Below are 16,147 nucleotides of genomic sequence, written 5' to 3'. Positions count from 1 at the left end.
ATTTCGATTTTTATTTTTAAAAGTACTCGGGTTATTGATAATCAAATAACGGAATATTTTTGTAATGAGAAAGGAAAATTAGAATAAAAAATAGCAAAGCAATCAATATAAAGCAAAGTAAATAAGTATATTCCAGTAATAATCAGAACGTATCCACACAAATGTAATTTTTCTTCTTTTTATAGCTATTTCTAAGTACAACATCTCTTCCTTCTAGTAATTGAGCCATTATGAGCATTTAATGATATTAATGAAACGTTATAATTGACAATCGTAATTGTTTCATGAAGATTTTATAACGTTTCTAATTATTCATGCTCATTAATTGAAGATTAACGAATCTGTACTTTTTGCTGTCTTGATTCATTCCGCCGATGTCTCTTCAAATTATCAATAGACCCAAGCAACTGTTTCTTCTTGTCTTTTATACGTTTTGCTCATACCTATTAAGACCCGCATCTCTTTAAGTACTCTTTTCCAGCTGTCACTTCTCTAATGATCCACGTATCTTGCCATGTCAACTGCATAATTAATTTCACGTATAATATTTATTTTCCCCAATGCAGGTAGTCCCCCCGCTTGCCAATTATTCAGCAATTGAATATTTGGGAAGTGGATCTCTTTTATGGCGGGAATTTTTGCCGTTGTTTCCCATGTATCATTATACCTTCTTCTAAATTGATGCATCATATGTCACTTTCATTTAATGCATGTAACACGTGGCAATCATCGATTGGCTCTGCAACTCTGCAGCGGGTTTCAGGGTTTTTTTTGCGGCTGCTCCAATCACGAAGTGACAGTTTTTATTGTAGATAAACTTCCTCTTGCTCCTACCAGAAGTAGGAGAGGTGGTAGGTTACGTAGTTTAGGAGCAGTATCTGTACGGGGTTCTGCTTCTCAACCTAGTTCTACTCCTCCATCATCTTCTAGAACTAGTGCTTCTTTTTCACATTGATCTTCCGCTAAAAATAGGGACGCTGGTGAATCAATACGTGAACCTTCAGTTGATGAGATCATCCCTGTTGAACTATCCTTCTATTCTATAGAGAATCGATTAGAAATCAAGTTACTTCTATGACTTCTCATGATCGGGCTGATGTTTACCCCTCCCAAATTACTGAGGGTTTGATTTTCGTTGTACGTAGAGATTGTCATTGGAAATTTGATTTTCCAATTCTGGTGCCCAATGAAAACCAAAGGATCACTTCTTTTAAAGCTGGCTTTTATTTTGTGTATACATATCCATTCACATTGGGTTTTAGGCCTCCTATTGACCCAATCATTATTGAATTTTGCCATTTCTTTAACATGTATTTAGGGAAGATTGGCCCTATTGTATTGAGGGTTGTGGCATGCCTTAGGTATTTGGCTAACCTGGCTCAATTACCCTTTACCTTTAATCATCTAGTCCATCTCTACTCTCCCAAATTATTTCGTCATGGGATTTTTACTCTCGTGACGAGAATTAATAGAGTTTTAATCAGCCCTGAGGATGATAAAGATCGTGGCTAGTATGCCCGGTTCGTCAATGCTCCCACAAGTGGGTTAGTAGGTGAAGAGAATATGCCCTTCCCTCAGAAGTGTTACTTTGCACATGAGTTTTTCTTCTAATTTTTTACTTTTTTTGTAGAGCCTGTATTTCTCTTAACTATTTTACTTTTCTCTTTCAGCAACCATAGGAACTGTTGAGGAAATTTCTGATTTCTGTGGTTGGGTAGAAAAATTGTTAACAATTGCTCCTATGGAAGTAAGGTCTTGGAATCTTTCAAATAGATTTGGTTGGAAGTCTTTAGGTTAAGACTTACGGTAACTTACTCTTCCAGTTTCTCCTTTTTTTTTGTTCTTGCCTTAAAACTTATTAACCCTTCTTTTTATTAGGGTTTCCCATTCGGGATATGAGTACTGAGTCAATTGTTGCCTCTAGGCTTTCTTAGAAAGAGATCAGGAAATAATTTTGAGTTCCTTGTCAAAAAAAAGCTAACAGACCACATGATTCCGAAGATGAAGAGGAGAGGGAAGAAGGCTCATTGATTCGTAAGCCACGAGCCAGAAGACGGGTCATTTTTGATGACGAAACTACTCCTCTTCCTCATCCTGTTTCTATGTTTGAGCCTGAGAGCGCTACTTTAGTAAGTTCTGATGTAGAAATGCCTGCAGCACCCCATGATTCTACTGAACACCTTTTCTCTAGTGGATTTGATAATGACAACTTTGGCTTAATTTCGGAGGAAGCGCCTCTTGCCTCTTTCCAGTGTCTGCTCCGATGGAACCTCAGTTGTCTGTTCCTATTGTTGTCGCTACTGCTCTGCCCGTGGCTATTCTGACTTATTCAACCGTTGCTACTGTTACAACCTATCGTGTTGAAATTGGCTCTTCTAGCGGAAATAGGACGATGAAACAAGTTACCATTGAAGTCCCTACAGACGGTAACCTTTTGAAGAAATCAGGCCAGGCTGATATTTGGTTAATATTTCTAACTTAGGCTTCTAGGTCAAGAACCAAAGGGTCTAACTCAACCCAAAAAACTCTCCATAAAGAAACCAAATAACCTCGTAAGTCATAAAATCAAAATAACATGTGTGAAGCTTCAAATGGGGAAACGAGCATAAATACGCAAAATGACCAGTCAGATCATTCAATTCTCATCCTCTTAAAACAAATGTTCCTCCTCGAACGTGTATAGAGATACCTGAAGTAACGAAAAGGTGAGGATAATAACTCTGCATGTTGTGCTCTATCTCCCAAGTCGCCTCCTCGACCTAATGACCCCTCCATCAAACCTTCACCGCAACAATACTCTTTGACCTCAACTTTCTGACCTTCCTGTCCAAGATGGGCACCGGCTCCTCAACATAAGTCAAATCCTTGTCCAATTTGACTGAGCTAAAATCTAATACATGGGATGGATCAACATAATATTTCTGGAGCATGGAAATATGAAACACCGGGTGGACCGCCGATAGGATGGGTGGCAATGCAAGCTTGTAGGCTACCTCACCAACTCTCTTAAGGATCTCAAAAGGACCAATCATAGGGCTCAACTTGACCTTCTTCCCGAACCTCATCACACCCTTCATGGGTGAAACCCAGAGCAAATCCCTCTCTCCAACCATAAATGTTGTATTACGAGCCCTCCGATCAGCATAACTCTTCTCTCTAGACTAGGCTATATGAAGCCGATCTTGAATCAACTTGAGTTTCTCCAAGGCATCTCAAACCAAATCAGTGCCCAACAACCTAGCCTCCTCCGGCTCAAACCAACTGACTAGAGAATGACACCATCTCCTATATAGGGCCTCATAAGGATCCATCTATATACTCGATTAGTAGATGTTATTGAAGGCGAACTCTGCAAGTGGTGGGAACTTATCCCATGAACCATCAAAATCCATAACACATGTGCGTAGAATATCTTCTAAAATCTGAATGGTGTGCTTGGACTGTCCATCCATCTGGGGTGAAATGATGTACTTAACTCAACTTGTGTGCCTAACTCACACTTCACGGCTCTCCAAAAGTGCGATGTGAACTGTGTGTCTTGATCAAAGGTAATGGACACCGGCATGTCATTGAGACTAACAATCTCTCAATATAGATCTGAGCCAGCTATTGTGAAGAATAGGTAGTCATCAACGGGATGAAATGTGCCAAATTGGTCAGCCTATCCACAATCACCCACACTAGGTCAAATTCTTCAAAGTCTGTGGGAGCCCAACAACGAAATCCATGGTAACACGCTCCTATTTCCATTCAGGGATCTCAAGTCTCTGAAGAAAACCGACCGACCTCAGATGCTCATGTTTCACCTAATAGCACAAGCACTGAACCATATATGCCACTATATCTTTTTTCATTCTTCTCCACCAATAGTGCTGCCTCAAATCCTGATACATCTTAGCATCACTCAGATGAATGGAATACAACGAACTGTGGGCCTCCTCAAGAATCAACTCACTCAAACCATATACATTGGGCACACATATCTGGCCCTACATCCGACTCCATCATCTCCATAAGAAACCTTATTGGCATCGCCTTGCTGTACCATGTCCATAAGAACAAGCAAATGAGGGTCGTCATATTGGCGCTCTCTGATGTGCTCATATAAGGAAGATTGAGAAACCATGCAAGCAAGAACCCAGCTGGGCTCCAAATCCAATCTTACGAGTTGGTTGGCCAAGGTCTGAACATCCATGGATAGTGGCCTCTCTGCTATCGGTAAATATGCCAAACTGTCCATACTCTTCGCTATTCTACTCAAGGTATCGGCCACCATATTGGCCTTTCCGAGATGATACAGAATAGTGATATCATAGTCTTTTAACAACTTTAACCATATCCGCTGCTACAAATTGAGATCTTTCTACTTGAATAGATGCTGGAGACTCTGGTGGTCGGTATAGACCTTACATGGAACACCGTACAAATGGTGCCTTCAAATATTCAATGCATGAAAATAGCTGCCAATTCAAAGTCATGCACCAGATAGTTATTCTCATGAATATTCAGTTGCTGAGACGCGAAGGCAATTACCCTACCGTCTTGCATCAACATCGCACCAAGCCCAATACATGATACATCACAATAGATAGTGTAAGACCTCGAGCCCGTAGGCAACATAAACACTAGGGCTATAGTCAAAGTAGTCTTGAGCTTTTGAAAACTCGCCTCAAACTCCTCAAACCATCTAAAAGGAGCACCTTTCTGGGTAAATCTAGTCAAATGTGCAGCAATGGATGAGAAACCCTCTATGAAACGGTGATAATAAACTACCAAACCAAGGAAACTCCAAATCGCAGTAGCTGAAGACAGTCTGGGCCAACTCTGAACTACCTCAATCTTCTTCGGATCTACCTTGATCCCCTTACTAGACACCATATGACCCAAAACTCTATCGAATCAGGCAAGAATTCACACATGGAGAATTTTGCATATAATTTCTTCTCTATCATGGTTTGTAGCACGATCCTCAAATGCTACGCATGCTCCTCCCAGCTGGGAGAATATACCAAGATGTCGTCAATAAACACAATGATGAATGAGTCAAGATATGGCTAGAATACACTATTCATCAGGTGCATAAATACTGGTAGGGCATTGCTTAGCCCAAATGACATCACAATGAACTCGTAATGACTATACCGAGTCCTAAAAGTGGTATTCGGGATATCTGAATCACGAATCTTCAGCTGATAAACACCCTGACTGTAAATCAATCTCGTAGAATACTCTAGCACCCTAAAGCTGGTCGAATAAGTAATTAATACATGGTAATGGGTACCTATTCTTCATTGTAACCTTGTGCCGATAAACAATACACATGCACATAGAACTATCCTTATTCTTCACAAATAGAACCGGAGCGCCCCATAACGAAACACTCGGCCGGATAAAACCCTTATCAATCAACTCCTGAAGCTTTCCTTTAACTCTTTCAACTACGATGATGCCATACAATATAGTGGAATGGAATTGGGTTAAGTTCTTGGCAACAAATCAATACCAAAATTGATATCACTATCGGGTGGGAATATGTCTGGAAGTCTCTTACTACCGGAACTGACTCAACGATAGGAGTATCGACATTGACATATCTTATAAAGGCTAGATATACATCACACCCTTTCTCAAGCATCAGTTGCACCTTCATGAAGGACACAACTCTACTAGGAATGTAACTTAATATACCCCTCCACTCCAACCACGGCAAACTTGGCATATCCAATGTTAGTCTTGGCGTGACAATCTAGAATAGCATGATAGGGTGACAACTAATCCATTCCTAAGATCACATCAATGTCTACCATATTGAGTAACAATAGATCAACTCTGGTCTCAAAACCACCAATTACAACTAAACACGACCGATAACCACGGTCCATAACAGTAGAATCTCTCAAAAGCATGGATATATATAGAGGAGAACTCAAAGAATCACGAGATATATCTAAATAAAAAGCAAAGTAAGATGACACATATGGGTAAGCAGATCCCGGATCAAATAAGACTGATGCATCCCTATGACAAATCGGAACCATAGTTGTGATGACTGCGTCTAATGCGACTGCCTCCATCTTACTTGGGAAAACATAGAATCTGGCCTGGACTCCCCCTCTAGGGAGACCTCTACCCGTTTGACCTCCGGCCCTAGCTGGTGTTATAGGTGGAGAGGCAACTGGAGCAACAACTATGACCTGAGAACCCTATGGAATTTGTGGAGCCTGAATATTCTGTGGAGGTTTACCTCTCCTGAGTCTGGGCTAGTCCCTCACCATATGTCAAGTATCACCACACTCAAGAAAGCTCTCGGTGGGCGTGGCTGCTGAAACTAACTCTGTCATGATCGGCTAGAGTGATCGCTGAAAGCACCCCATGCTGGAGGTGCACTAGAAAGCGTCTGGAAAAAAATGGGAAACCTGGGACCTCATAATAGTAGGAGCACCGCTAGTAGCTGGAAGTGCTGAAAGAACGGGGTGGCTCACTTAGACTCTACCATGACGGGCTGTAACTGGAGCACGTGCACTACTATATCCTCCTGAATCTCAAGGCTTCTTGGCCTCCTTGTCCTCTCTCTCATGGCCCTATATACCCTCCAACCTCCACACAATATCTACCACCTGCTGATACTGAGTATCCGTCTCCAACTCTCGAGTCATGCTGAATCTAATACCATAGTTGAGCCTCTTGATAAATCTGCGGACTCACTCTCTAACTGTAGAAACCAAGGCAGGTTCATGTTGGGACAACTCACTGAATCTGATAGAATACTCTGACACCGTCATAGTCCCTCGATATAACTAGTCAAACTCTATGCAGCATGCATCCCGAAGGGTCTGGGGAATAAACTCTCTCAAAAACATCTCTGAAAATCGAGCCCAAGTGAGTGGAGCTACATCAGCTGGTCTACCTTCCTTGTAAGCCTGCCACCACTTATACTCTGTTCTTAACAGCTGGAATGTAGTAAAAACAACTCTTCTCACCTCTATTATACCCATCGTGCGGAGAATACAATGGTACTTCTCTTGAAAACCCTACACATCCTCGGTAAATGCACCACTGAAAGTACGAGGATCATATTTCTTGAACCTTTGAAGTCTCCTCTGCTTCTTCTCGGATGCCGATGGCCTGACCTCATGCTGAACTGGTATAACTAGCTTTACTGGCATGACACCCAAGATCTGATTAACATGGACCCGCTTCTTTGGAGTATGAGCCGTGGGAGTCTGAACTCTTCCCCCATCTTGAGATGTGGATGATGCAAGGGGAATCAATCCGGCCTGGGCTAGAGTGCCAAACATGCTCAAGAACTATACTAGGATCTCCTGAGGTACAAGGGTAGTAACAGGCGCCTCAGGTGCCTGTCCCCCAAAGGAGTTACTATTGGTCCTCAATCGCTGCTCGGGCAGGTGCTCTAGCTGCAGCACATGCCCCTCCTCGGCCTCTGCCCCAGACCTGGCCTCGGACGACTCTAGCGGAAGGTACATGTGTCTTATCTTCGGATCCAGCAGTGCGTGTCCTCACCATCTATGAGCAAATAGAAAGATAAGGATTCATATTTTGCAGTTAATCAACTTGTATAATAAAAAATCACAGAATTGGAATTTCCTAACAGTTCTGTAGCCTCTCGAAGATAAGCAGAGACGTCTTCGTACCATTCCACAAGATTCTACTAAAGTTGCTTATGACTCGTACCACCTATGAACCTAGAGCTCTCATACCAACTTGTCACGACCCCAATTTCCCACCTTAGGATGTCGTGATGACACCTAGTCTCTAAGACTATGTAAGCCTAACAAACAAGATAAAAAGAAACAAAGTACGACTAAAAACAAGATATAAACTAATAAGTCTCATAAGAATCTCAATATTGATCCACAATACAATATCTCCCAAAACCCGATGAGACTAGGTCATAAGCTCTACAAAAAGGTACTAAAATCTCAGTATACATCACTATCTAAATAAAGGATAAATAGTAATAAAAGATAGGATAATATGACTTTGAGGGTTGTGGACGTCGAGCAGGTATACCTTGAAGTCTCAAACAATAATTGAATGAACACTACCGTCCGACACATGAAGATGTATGTAACGACCCGTCCGGTCGTTTCATGAGTTAGCGCTTCGTTTTTCCCATTTCTGCTTCTTTCTTGTTCAGCTTTATTATGTGGTATCGGGTTGGTTGGTTTGGGTTTGGAGTGGTTTTGGAGAGGAATGAGACACTTAGTCTCTTTTGAGTAAGCTTAAGTTGGAAAGTCAACAGGGTGTTGACTTATATGTAAAATGTCTTGGATGTGAATTCTGATGGTTTGGATAGCTTTGTTAGGTGATTTGGGACTTACGAGCGTGATCGGAATGTATTTTGGAGGTCCGTGGAAGATTTAGGCTTGAATTGGCGAAATTGAAAAATTGACATTTTCCGATCGACAGTGAAAATTTTGATATCGAGGTTGGAATGAAATTCTGGAAAATGGAGTAGGTCCGTTGTGTCATTTAGGACGAGTGTGCAAAAGTTTAGGTCATTTGGATGAGGTTTGATAGATATTTTGATCATTTGCGGAATTCGGAAGACTTGGAATCCTTAGGCTTGAATCCGATGGTAATTTGATATTTTGATGTTGTTTGGAGTGTTCCAAAGGTTGGAACAAGTTTGAATGATATTATGGGATGTGTTGGCATGTTTGGTTGAGGTTTTGAGGACCTCAGGTGAGTTTTGGGTGGTTAACGGATCATTTTATGACTTGGAAAGTTGACAGAATTGCTAGTGTTTTGTTGTAGAGAATCCTTCTTCACGTTCGCGAGAGGGATCTCGCGTTCGCGAAGGCTTGTTGAGAGAGGCAAATGGTTTATTCTTCATGTTCTGATGTAGGTCCCGCGTTCGTGAAGGTTCACGAGTTAAAGCTACGCGTTCGCGAGGAGCGTTCTGCGTTCGCGTAGGGTCGGCTGTTTCGTCTTCGCATTCGAAGGTGGGCCCTCGCGTTCGCGACGAAGAGAATATTGGTCTGAGGTAGCTTGTGCTTTGTGAATGCGAGGGAGCTACCGCATTCATGAAGAAGAAAGAAATACCTCGGCAGAATGTATAGAAACCTATCTTCGCGATTTTTAGCCCATTTCTCACCATGAATGGTTTTGAAGCTTTTTGAGAGGGATTGAAGAGGGATTCGAAGGGAAACATTTGGAGGTAAGGTTTTTGAACTCAATACTCGATTCAATGGTAATTTTTAACTAATTAGGCATAAAATTTGTGGGATTTAAAGGCTACAATTGGGGTATTAGGGCTTGGAATTGGAGAGTTTAAATTAGGGATTTGAGGTCCAAATTTTGATGTTCTTGGTATGTATGGACTCGTGGGAGGATGAGGATTCTTGTGATGTGATTTTTATCGAATTTCGAAACGTGGTCCCGGGGGTCGAGTTTGGCTAATTTTGGGATTTTGAGTTAATTTGATAATTTTTGTATGAGTTTCATTCCTTTTGTGTATATTGATGATAATATACTGATTTTGGTTAGATTCGGGGCATTTGGAGGCCGAATCGAGAGGCATGAGCGTCGCGAGTTAGAGTTTGGCTTGGCTTGAGGTAAGTAACATTTCTAAACTTGGTTTTGAGGGTTCGAAACCCCCAACTATGTGTTCTATGATTACTATTGAGGTGACACAAATGCCAAGTGACGGGCGTGTGGGCGTGCACCGTGAGAATTACGGCATGGATCCTTCCATGGCACCGCTTAGTAACTCTTTCTTATTGATATCTGTGTTTTTATCATATGGTTAAGTAAATGTGCTGTGAAAACATGCTAGATATCCTGTTAGGGCTTCACGCCGATACTATTGAGACCCGAGAGGTCGTTTCTTGCTGTCATATCATTAGCTTCATTGATATTCTGTACTCAGTCCTGTTCATACATTTTATATCATGCGTCAGGCTCGATTATTATTTTTGAGAACATCATATCATTGTTTGGGCTAGTATCATGATATTGTAAGCCCATGTGTGTGAGACTGGAGAGTGATGACTGAGTGAGGCCGAGAGCCTGATTGTGAGTGACAGTATGGGATCGGGTTGCACGCCGCAACGGTTATATTGATGATTATGATAGTGCTTGGGCTGTAGAAGCCCTTTCGGAGTCTGTTACACACCCCAGTGAGCGCAGTTGTTGATATTGAGGGATGGATCTTCCCTGGACATGGATCTTGTCCGAAGAATTATACTTGGAGATGGATCTTCTCCACAGGACTGGAATAGCCTTCCTCGGTACTGGATGACTGCGTCCAGTGATATATATATTCCGGAATGGATTTTCCCTGGGCTGGATGGCCAGATACAGTACCGAGTGGTTGAGCACTTGTGAGTGGAGGCACACAGAACATTGATCATTCTATCTGTTCATTGGTACATAGATATTTTCTGAGCTTTATACTCCGTACTGTTTAGACTGCATTTATTTACTATTGAGTTTTTGCTTGAACTGCAAGCATGTCTTCATTTTTGTACAGTTTAATGGTATTACCTGTTGAGGTTTGGTTCGTCACTACCTGTCCGTCCATACTTTGAACTTGTTACTTACTCAGTTGGTGTACTCACGTTACCCCTTGCACCTTGTGTGCAGATCCAGGTATCTCGGGTCACGGTAGTGGTTGTTGATAATTTTAGTTGCGGATTTTTCCTTGAAGATAGTGAGGTAGCTGCCTGCCGACCGTAATCCCGCCTTCTCCTTCCTTATCTTACTCTTAGCATATTTGTTGGTTATTCTCAGACTATTTTAGTCTTGTTTAATTCGAACAATTGTAGTATTTTGCTCATGACTTAGTGACACCCGAGGCCGGGCTTGTATTTTCCGCTTTGTTTTGATTTTACTTTATATCTTTTATCGAATTTCTATTAAAAACATGGTTCTTAAGTTTTAAATAAAATATGGAGTACTTGGAAACCAGTTGACTGGCCTAGTTTTACGATAAGCGCCATTACGACCGGGTTGGTTTTTGGGTCGTGACAATGTACCTGAATCTGTACAAAAATATACAGCAGTACAGTATGAGTACAACACAACGGGTACCCAGTAGGTATCAAACCTAACCTCGGTAGATTAGTAATGAGGCTAGGTCAAGACACCTACTAGAATACAATAAACTGAATAAGGTATAATACTGTCAAATAATGGAAGACGAGGAAGTAATTGACAATAAAGCGTTTTAATAATATAAGCTAGTAATGGAATCTAAAGCAATAAAGGTAACAAGGAATGAATACATGATAGAGCTTTCAAAAAATCAATACGGAAAAATACAAGTAAAGCAATATGAAAATAACAAAGTATTCAACCAACAAGCCTCTTTAACATAAAGTGTGCGATAAAAATCACAACCGAGGCAACACCTTGTTTCCAGATTTCACAATTTCAATCACAATCTTTCATTATATCGCCGCTTGAGCCTTCCATTTAGTTTTGAAAATTATTTTTCCCGAAATAGATATATGTGTTTTAGCCCCCTTATTTCACCGCATGTGTATCAACCCCTATATTTATACCACCGCATGCATATCAAAATCACAACACAATAACAACTCGCACCACAAGTGCCCATATGACACAACTTGTAAAAATCAACAATACCAATATTTTTACAATAATTATCCCATGGATCAATCACAATGTGTACAATAATCTCAATGACAACAAGATAAATTAGAAATGCTCAATCATTAACAACTTCAACGTTACCGTGACAATGACTTCCACAACTTCAACAGCAATAATCCAATAAGAATATATTCCACGAAATAACAACTTCAAGTAAGAGTAATTTGACAAATAAGGATTAACAAGACAATAAGAGAGGTAATAACTTCAATTGAAGCATATGAGAGCAATTACTATAATAAAGGGTATACCAAATGCTAACAACATCAATTAGCACATGTGAGAGTAAATGTAACACTAAAAGATGTAACATATTATAACAAATTCAAGTAAAGGCAGGGAAGAAGTCTAAAAGTCTAAACTGGTTCAATTACCACATATAGCCAATGTACAGACTCGTCACTTTGTGTACATATCTTCTACATAGTAAAATTAACACAAACAACCCAAATCTTAAGTAGTAGTTCCCCCAAACAAAGTTAGGCAAGACACTTACCTCAAGTAGGCCAACTCAACCCTCAAAAATAACTTTTCCCCTAAAAGTTTCTTTCACATGGCTCAAATCTAACCAAAAATGACTTTAAAACATCAAACAATGCAAGAAAAATCAATTATAATAGATAAACCTATGATCTATACACATTTTCTAAAAAAGTCAACAAAAGTCAACCCTGGGCTCGCGCAATCAAATCCGGGTACAAGGGTAGATTCTGACTACTCATAACCCCACGAGTCCATATATGTGTTTTGTTTTAAATTCCGGATCCAAATCAACTCTCAAAATCCAAATCTTAATTTTCCAAAACATTAATAAATATCCCCAAATTTTCTCATTGATTCTCATAAATTTGATGTTAAATCTACAATATAATCATGGAATACAGTTGAAAATTGATTAGAATCACTTACCCACTGTTTGTAGATGAAAATCCCCTCTCAAAATCGCCTCATACCGGGTCTAGGGTTCTAAAATAAGAGAGAATGAGATAATATCCCGACTCCCAGCCCTTTTGTTCAGATGGAGCTGTCGCATTTGCGACTATGGGTTCACATTTGCGAATCCTCACAATTTCGGAACAGGGATTGCAATTGCGAACCCTGACAAACTTTTTAGAAGTCGCAATTGCGACAAAGTCTTCACAATTGCGAATTTGACATCCTTCGCAAAATCGACCAAGTGGTCGCAAATGTGTCCTCGTCCCAAGCCTACCGACTTCGCAAATGCATAGGGGGAAAGTCACATTTGCAAAATATGAACACCCTGCCCACTTCGCAATTGCGAGGCTGGTGCTCGCAATTGTGACATTAGAGCATCAACACACATGCAAATTCTATTTCAGTTTAAAATTATTCTGAAACACGTCCGAAACTCATCTCAACCTTCGGGGATCCAAACCAAATATCCACGCAAGTCTAAAAATATCATACCAACTCGCTCGTGCGATCAAAATACAAAATTAACATCTAGAACTATGAATCGGACATCAAAACGTATAAATTTGAAAGAAAAGTTTAAGAACATCTATAATTGCAACCAAGCATCCAAGTATTATCAAACTAACTCCAAATAACACCAAATTTTGAAGACAAGTTCTAAATAGCATAACGGGCTTATTCCAAGCCCCAAAACAAAATTCCAAACCTGATAGCCAAAAGTCAACCTACGGTCAAACTTCTAAACCTCAAATAGCCAACGTTCGGCAAAACAACACAAATCAACCTACAGACCTCTTAATTTGATTCCGAGCATACACCCAAGTCCAAAATCACAATACGAACCTATCAGGGCCATCAAAATATCATTCTAGGGTCCTTTTTTTTATATATAAAAGTCAAAGTTTGGTTAGTATTTCTAACTTAGGCCCGTAAGTCAAGAACCAAATGGTCTAACTCAACCCAAAACCTTCCTGGAACGAAACTAAACTTCTCCGTAAATCATAAGGCCAAAATTACACATGTGTGAAGCTTCAAAAGATGAAATGGGGTGCAAATACACCAAACGACATGTTGGATCGTTACATAGATAGACCATAGCCTCCAGAATAAAATGAATAGCGATATTAATTACTATTATGTACATATGAAAGAGGATGACCTAGATTGGGATATATCCTCCTTGATATCTTGTTTGCCATTAGCTTCACAAAAGGATATTGTACACACATTTAACATGACTTTACAAAAGTCAGGATTATCTAGTGTTAGCATCATTAAAAAGAAAATGTTTTTTCCTTAGCTTTATTCTGAAATTAGGAATGCCAAGTCGATTAAGCCTTAATATTTGGTTCACTATGTCTGGTAAACACGAACTTCATCAATTATCAGTCAAATTCTCAAGCTTTATCCAAAAATAGCTAGTTCATTGTGTCTGGTAATCGGTATTTTAAAAGGCAAGGCGCACCAAAAATGCATCAAAATAATGGTGGGAGCGAAACTCTAAAGAGGCATACGCCTGGGCATTGAGGCGAGTTGCTATAGTGAGGCGTAAGCCCGAGAATATTTTTCAAATTAAAACAAAATTTATTGATTAGATTTTTAATATAATACCCAGATTTTCAAAAACCATCTTGTACTTACTCAAAAGTTTTAAAAATGAACTACAACATTAAATTTAAAAGTCAAGACCTTTTTTATTGCTAGAAGCCCTAATTTATGTTTTTTCCTTATATATCTTGTTCACTAGTCCGTTACTATCTCTTAAAAACAATGAACAATCATTTTTTTCTTGCAAATACAAAGAAAACTCATTCTCCTTCCTAACAACAAGTTCAAACTTCGAATTGTAGGTTAGTCATCCTTTTTGTTCTTCCACGCAAAAAACTTTATTCTTTTCAACTCAAGTTACTTGTGCTTGTAAGCAGCATATAATATATTATTTTGTCTATTTTTTTTGTTGGGAAAAGTACATAAATATATATATTTTTCACTTATTATAGTTGTCTTCAATTTTTATGCAACTTTACCTATTTAAAAATATTTACTAGAATTATATTATTTTATAAAATATTAAAAATAAAATGCTTATGGGGCTTACGCCCCATGCCTCGGGGCTTACGGCTCGCTAAGGCATATATGAAGTGCCTCGCCTTACGCCCACACTTTTTAAAATACTACTAGTAAACAATGAACTATTGATAGCTTGTTTTGCATTCTCCTTGCATAGTTCATTACATGTTATCAGTAGTTACATATTTGGGAATTGACTATCCGGTATGATAATCACATACCTGCACACATGTTAAATAATACTAAATTTTCCAGATATGTTAGTGTAATTATATTTAGCAGTACATCTATCCTTTCATATATTCCAACACATAATTATAGAAGACGCTGAAGAATGACTGCATGGATCCTATTATTTGCCTTAGTTAGCCACCAAGATATAATAATCTGCCAAATGTTACTATATCTAATCATAATGCCACAACTTTATTCAAAAAAGAACATTGCATGCTTAGTAATCTGACTCTCACACAAAAGGTTCATAATAGCCTCCTCCTTATGACTAGTACAACATGAACATTTAGATGGTACTAACATGGTACTATTTTCATATCATCAGTTGGAAGTCTATTTTGAAGCATCCTTAATATGAGGAAAGAGATTTTGAAAGTAATTTTCTTATGCCAAATCATACTAGTAGTAAGAGAACTATCATTTTGTCTCGTCAAGTGTTTCCAAATGGATTTGCATGAGAAAACTCAAGTAGTATCAATTGTCTGATGGCTAATCCTTTCTTCTATTATGAATATCAATTCGTAGAATATCATTGATAATATTTTCTGGAAGGGTGTCTTTGAGTTTAGTAACATTTCAGACCCTTCTTTCACTAAAATAGTTCACCAACAGATTGCTTGGAGCATTATAAAAGTGGGTGATCATGACCAAAACATCCTTTAGCAGTTCAATTGTTCCACCAGAAAGACATCAAACTTGTATTAATATTCCATAATATTGGTTTGAGTAAGTTTGTTTTGATGATTGACAAAGAAATACATACATGAATCAGGCCCATACACAGTATACACATTGCACGGACAGATTCAAGCACAAGGCATGCATGTGAAGGGGATAAGTAGAAGTGGTTATATCTGATATCTCCTGAACGAAAGGGTTGAATAATTGATAAGTAGCGGGACTCCTTACTTGAAGAGAACTTCATCCTAGATAAGGGAGGACTTACCAGTTGAAGATAACTAGAACTCTTCCACCATGGAAGACTATAGTATTAGAACTTTAGCTATTCCTATTCTACTAACTCTATATATTTCAGGATATTCTCTTTTATAGGTGACACACAAACACTGGACTTAAGCAAGAATTGAAAGCAAAATAGCAAGGCATTTTGCAAGCAATTCTTGTGTGTTTTAAGTGTGTGAAACGGAAACTACATGAACCAGATAGAAGAACCGGTTCCAAGTGTTTATGTTTTGTTCTAGTTCAATTGTAGTAGCACTTTTGAGTTGTATCTTTCAAATTTCTCTAGAAACATTTATATTAGTTA

Source organism: Nicotiana sylvestris, chromosome 10 (assembly GCF_000393655.2).
Source record: "Nicotiana sylvestris chromosome 10, ASM39365v2, whole genome shotgun sequence".
Classification (NCBI taxonomy): Eukaryota; Viridiplantae; Streptophyta; class Magnoliopsida; order Solanales; family Solanaceae; genus Nicotiana; species Nicotiana sylvestris.
Note: the sequence above shows the minus strand (reverse complement) of the source record.